Source organism: Pygoscelis adeliae, unplaced genomic scaffold (genome assembly GCF_000699105.1).
Source record: "Pygoscelis adeliae isolate BGI_AS28 unplaced genomic scaffold, ASM69910v1 Scaffold117, whole genome shotgun sequence".
NCBI lineage: Eukaryota > Metazoa > Chordata > Aves > Sphenisciformes > Spheniscidae > Pygoscelis > Pygoscelis adeliae.
The window spans coordinates 2,274,263-2,280,799 of NW_008825270.1; positions in this window are offsets into that span (position 1 = coordinate 2,274,263).

Here is a 6,537-nt window from a genome sequence, read left to right on the forward strand (position 1 = left end):
GGAATGGGAGCTGCGGTTGGGCCCAACACTAGAGCCTCAGCCTAAAGCAGCTCCCGTGGGACGGACCCTCCCTTGGCCCAGGCCTCCCCACAGCACTGCCAGGGGTCCTCTCCCCACGGCCACCAGCGGGAACAGAGCAGCTCTGGGCTGCACTGGCCCTGGGCCCTGCAGCCAGACCCCCAGCTCGATGCCCTGCCCCTCCAAGTGCATTTCTGGCAAAAGTCAATCCTATATAATTTAGCTCTTATTTTAAAGGTGAGCAAATAAAGAATGTGTTGGTTTGAATTCTTTGTTTAGTCCTTCCTCCAGTAAGCAGGATGCTAGAGAGTTGCATCCAAGTTTTTATTTGAACTCTGAACAGTTCAAGGATGAATGAAGCATGTTTGGCTCCTTGCTTCCTAGTTTGGCTCATCCTTGCTTTTAGATTAATGCTGACCTGACGCTGATTTATCAATGAGAACAGTGATTCTGCTCCACCAAGCCAGCACTGATGGAACTCAAACAGTGTAAAACACCCAGTTTTGCGATATAAACACAGGCCATCAAATCCTTTTAAAGGAGAACCCATCCATAACATGCAGAATGTGTGCCCGAAATGAATTGATCTGTAATATTTAGTAATGATGATTGATTTCTACCCAGAGGCAGGAGAAAACTCATTGGTCTTTGTATCACCTTATGTAGCATCTCCATCCTATTCATGTCAAATTGTTGGGCAGAATAAAAATGACAACTTTTGGTGCTTGAAAGATAGAAATACTTTTCATTGCCAGCATGCCATTTTCTTTTCTTTACAAATTCTTTGTTAAAATGGGCAAGTTCATACACTTAAAATAAAAGGTGAGCTAAGGATTTTGAGCTTTAGCAAGTGGAATAGCTACTAGTATTGGTATATCCTACCTATGAAAGTAGGATGCAGGTTCCCCAGAAAGAGATTTAACCTGAGACATGAGGCTTATGCTCTTTCCTCATCTTGTGAAAAATATTAAGGGGACTTAGCACAATCCAGGTTTCAGCTTTCCATTTCAATTTAAAATTGGCATATTCATCAACCTAATGCACCTTGTGCATTGATCCTTCACTGACAGTCATTCAAGGAAATGATATGTTTCACAAAACTCAATCCAGATCCACCAACACTTCACGTGGTACTTGCTTTTTCCACACAAAATCTGCACCCAAAGTTGACCTCAGTTAGAAAGCGTCCTTGGGATGTCAGACTTGCTGCTTTTGTGGGGAATGGACACAGCCTTCCCCTGGACTAGTATTGTCTTTGAATTTAGCTGCTGTGTTTCTACTGTTTACTGAGTTAAAAGTCACAGAAGTCACAGGCATTGTTTTTATTATTGCTGTTGTTTTATTTTTGTGGTAAGTATTCATCTAATCCAATAAACAGAAAAATGAAGTGCAGAGGAGAAAAAGGTTAACACTTTGTCTCAAGTTATTTATTACTCTTTTCCTTTAACATCCACCAGGAAAGGTTTTTAAGTATCTTTAGGTATACCTCACAGAACACACCAAGCCTAGTCGGTAGGATATTTTAAAATAAAGACACATGGACATATTTATACAAGCAACCCTCTCCTGCTAGGCATTCATTACATGAAATATTTATCAGAAAGTCCATTCCTTCTCCCATGTGATTTACCCATAAATCACCTACCTGGTCTTCTTCCTCCAGCAGACTTCCTAGTCCTATCCTACAAAAATTTTTAGTTTATCTTTAAAAAATATTTCTCTGATTTATCTAGATATTTATTTGGTTACTGGATTTCTAGTTGCTCACCCCTTCATATCTTCCTGACCACAGGGAGTTTTGCATAGGGAAAGTACGAGAGTGGAGACTTGCTGGAGAGAGGGCCTGCTGGCACCATTGATTGGATTTATCATGGAATACTGTCCCCTCCTCTCACTTCAGCTCATGCCAGACTGGTCAGAGGCATATTTGTACTCTCACCACTTTGATTTCAGCTGAGGTTGCCTCACACAGTTAATGATAGACAAAATTCAAAGTAGTTTTGCTCTTCAGCACACAGCTGTTCAGAGGTAAGCTGTGTGATGATATGAATCCCTAACATTGGGAAAAGGTTTAGGTAAAACGTTCTTATGTTAGCAGGAAACAAATATAAAAATATTAAAAAAATATAAAGAAATTAAAAAAAAATATAAAAAATATAAAATATAAAAAAATAGTTAACCATTTTTGTCATTCCTTCTGACAGTCGAGATCTGTATTTGTAGCACAGCATTTGTGTTTGCTTAGCTTTAACTGACACTCTGTTCACTGCCCCTGGAGCTGGCTCCTGGTAAATATTTTTTCAAAAATTAAACCAGGTGTTTATTCTAATTCAGATAAGTTTTTTAGTCTTGGTATCTTTTATTTTCTAATAGCCATCTGCTTATGCTACTTCCTGATGAAGTTGCTGGGGTCAATCATAAATACAACAAACTTTTTTTTTAAAAAGACCCAAAGTATATAATATATTTGTATATTGCCAGTGGAATAAGATTTGCACAGACCTCCTCTTCATTTCCTGTACAGAAAGGAGTTTTAATGACACCTGTTAAGGCTCTCTGCCAGAGTTAATCAATACTAAATACACAAATATAAAATAGAAGCAGGCCCTAAAATTTTTGGTCAACATTATGTGACTGTGTAAAGCGAACAGAAGACTTAACTCCCTATTTTAAAGCTGAAAGTTAAGGTCTGACTACTCTGATTTTTAAGGACTGTGGATCATGTCCCATGAGTTCTCCAGTTTCCCACTGAAAACATAAAATTAATGTTAGTTTTGATGAGATAAATAGTAACTCTGGAAAGTAATATTACCTTTTTTTTGCCAAAATAAACAACAGAATTTATCTGAGGAAAACTTCCTACCTTCCAGTGGCATTCCTTTTAATTCAAACATTTGTGCCAACTGCCTTGAAGTTTTTGTTGACTTTGAGAAGGACAAGAGTGGGGATATAGTCTTACTGTCTTTTATTAGGTTTACCTGTATTTCATGGTGGTTTTTTAGCAGTTTCTGAAAGATCAGTTGTAATTAAAATAATTATGCACACACAGAATGCATGTATTATAAAAACAGATTTTTTTTCTTCACAGTAAAGATTTTATTGCCTTTTGAAACATGGCAATGATAGGATATATAAAACTAAACCTGCAGTTGCAAGTTGCAAATATGCCTGACTGAAGTTTATTTCTACTTCTTTACACTAACAGTTTTGTGTTAGTTTAGGTGCCTTTTCTTATTTAGGTTTGAAGAAAGAGGGGTTTTTTGGCTGTTTGGTTTTTTTTTTTCCTCACATGACTGAAAGTGTCTGGCAAATTACATATTAAATTTTTATGACTACAGTAAAAATTTGAGTCCTACTTATATTTCTCTTGATTGACTTACAGGAAAAAATATAGCAGAGATGCATCTTTATATCAGTTAGTCATCTGCATGCTCTGTCTTCGTAAGTTTTTTTCATTAATACATGAATACTGTCGCCCACTAGGTTGAAATCCATTCTAAACTGACTCCTGTTAACAAACAGTTCCCCTCCTTTCTTTTATACTCTGTACATAGTTCTTTCATGTTGACAAAGACTTTATGATTGATTTTGATAAACCATTAAATCAAGAGCATTCACAGAGGGTAACCTTGTGATAAAATCAATAGATTTACTCAGCAGGACTTCAGATTTTTAATCAGGAAGCAGGTTCTCTATAAACTTGTAAACAAGTGAAAAATCAGTACATCAGTCTTGCATACAAACTGGAAATCAGTTCTAAAATATAATTACTTGTCTTGTAGAGTCTTGTATTGTTTTGGAATAAGTAAGTTTGGGAATCCATCTAAGTGCTACTAGTGACTGTAAAAGTCAAGGCTCAGGACCAGCCTGACCTGACTTTCACACATCAAAGAGGCAACAGATGACTAATGTTCAAACACTCCAGCAAATGACTGAATGACTTGCTCTTCTGTGGTAAAGCTAGGATAAACTCCACAATACTTTTCACATATGAAAAAATCTTTTTCTTCCAAGATGATGTCAGCTAAGCCATACTGAACTATTTAATTTCTCACCCACAGCAAAAGTATTATAAAAGACATATGTTCCACACAGCCATTTCCTCTGGTTCAATCTTCCGTTACCTTTTAGTCCAGAATGATAACAAGTTATTTACATCAACTAGAAGAAATATACCTATTACCCATATACAGTACACCTATTACCCATGCAGGGGCTGGCCCTTCTGAGTTAGTCTTACTTGCAATTTATATCATGCTCTGGTTTTGTTTCACAAATAACATCTTCCATCAAGCTGACAAGTCCTTTTCTTTAACTTCCTGCCATAATAAATATCCCACCTCTTAAATCTGTTTTCATTAGCAAAGACATGGGTGAGATAGAACGGGCTTCTACGTGGGCAGAAGACACTTTCCTTTTTTGTAGCTATTCTTGAATGTTTTTATTTGTGTTTTTACATCACTTCAGCATAATGCATGTTATTATGACTGACAGGTCTGTAACGGGATTTTTTTGCTATTGTCATCAAGTTTCAGAAAAAACAGAGACAAGTTTTACCAGTTTTGACCTGTAAGCATTTGTCAACATTGGACTTATAAATTATTGTATCTTTCAGCTACTGAGTTGTTGCCAGACATAAGTGACAATGGTAATCACAACACTGTAATTGATTCATTTTGGATTTTTCACCTTTTTGAAATTATTTTCTCTGTTTAGATCTTTAGTGAAATTCATGCTCATCTGGCTTGAGACCAGGGACACAATTTCCACTTACACAAGGAGTACGGTGTGAGGCTTTTTTTTTAACTACCTCCAGGCTTTGCTTACTTTTTGATTCCATGGACATGATCTGTCTTCTAGCTTATCACATCTTCAAGCAGAAAACAATGTGTTAAGTATTATGCAAAGGTATTTTAAAATTTTATATCAAATTAATAGAGCTGACAAAACTGAAAAAACAACCACAAAACCAGTTTCTGTTGGACCAAAATAATGATTACTATTTTGAGTTTGGAAGATTAAAAAAGACTCAGATGTTTGTTTAAGCTTTTTTGGTTGGAGTTTTCTACCAAAACCTCCCAGAAAAATATATTCTTTGCTTGTATTTTTTGCAAATCAGAAGGTTTTCGTTTTGATCATGAAAAATGCTTTGGAAATTTGGGTTGGTTCAGATTAGAATTAATCTGAATATTACAATAATTTTATAATATTACATTAATATTACAATAATATTATTGTTCACTGTGTTGAAAAAAGTTGATGGATTTGGACCAGTTTCCGAGGAAAAAAGCATTTGTATCAGAAGAAAATCCTTTGCTGAATATCATGTGGTTAGTGTATTTTAGTGATTTCAGCAGGTTAGCTAAGGACTGAAAGACAGAATCAGAGAAGAAATGGCTTTCACTGGTGGAGGCATTCTCTCCCAGGCAGGTTGAAGCTACGATGGGAGAGAAGGGAAAATTCATAGAGCTGCCATTTATGGTTAAACAGTTGTGTTGTTAAACAGAATACTTTGGTTTCAGATCTATCATTTTTGTAATGCTCCTTGAAGCTAAATGGATTTTTAAAATCAAGTTAAAAATCCCAAGAGTGTGTTTTGTTATGACTAAAGTATCCGGGTGCTTGATATTTGCCCAACACTGCTGCAAAAACAAACTCAGATGAGAAAAGCCCAGTTCCCCAGTTCTTAGCATCAATTTGGTCAATGTTTTATAAGTCAGGCTACTCTAGTGCTCTGAAAAGAAGTGAATCACTACCTGTCATCAAGACCTGATGTTGTACTATATTAAGCTGAGAAGCTGCCCAGACCCTGTTACAGAGCCATCGCTAATGGAGAGGAAGTACAACTGCAATGTGCCCTCCCTTTCTCCTCCTATAAATCTGTATTTACTGTTGTGTGCCAGTCTGCATGTTCATTTTCAGGAACCAATGACTTCTGAAACAAAGCTAGGGTTTTGCATACAATTGATATTTGTACTTTTGTTTCAGGGGAAAGTAAATCTTTTTAAAGAAACCTTGACTCACCTCAAAATTCACTAGGTAATTGCTTGGATGGGTGTATTTACCTGAGAGGGTAAGGCTTTGGAAATACGTTCAATTTTTTAGGTGTATGTTGTAATGTAAATGGTTTGTATATGCTTGTTTCTATAAAAATATGCTCATATAAATGGTTCTTCCTTACCTTTTTCAATGACTAAATACATCATCCCCACAAAGACTTTATTTAGGCAACTTTATATGCACAGGGCAGACTTCAATGTGGCTGACACGGACAGTGGAAGATTCCTACAACTTAAACAACACATCAGGTAACACAGCGCAGGTATAACCATAGGATCCAAAAGCTTTCCTTCATAGACATTAGATTAGAAAAGTCACAGATTTTTAAATAAACAAGAATATTAAGGTTGCCAGTCTACACACACACACACACACACACACACACGTACCAGTACATGTGTCCTTCCCAACCCATCTCATTCCCAGTTCATTCCAGTTAAAATGTATTTCTGGAGAGAC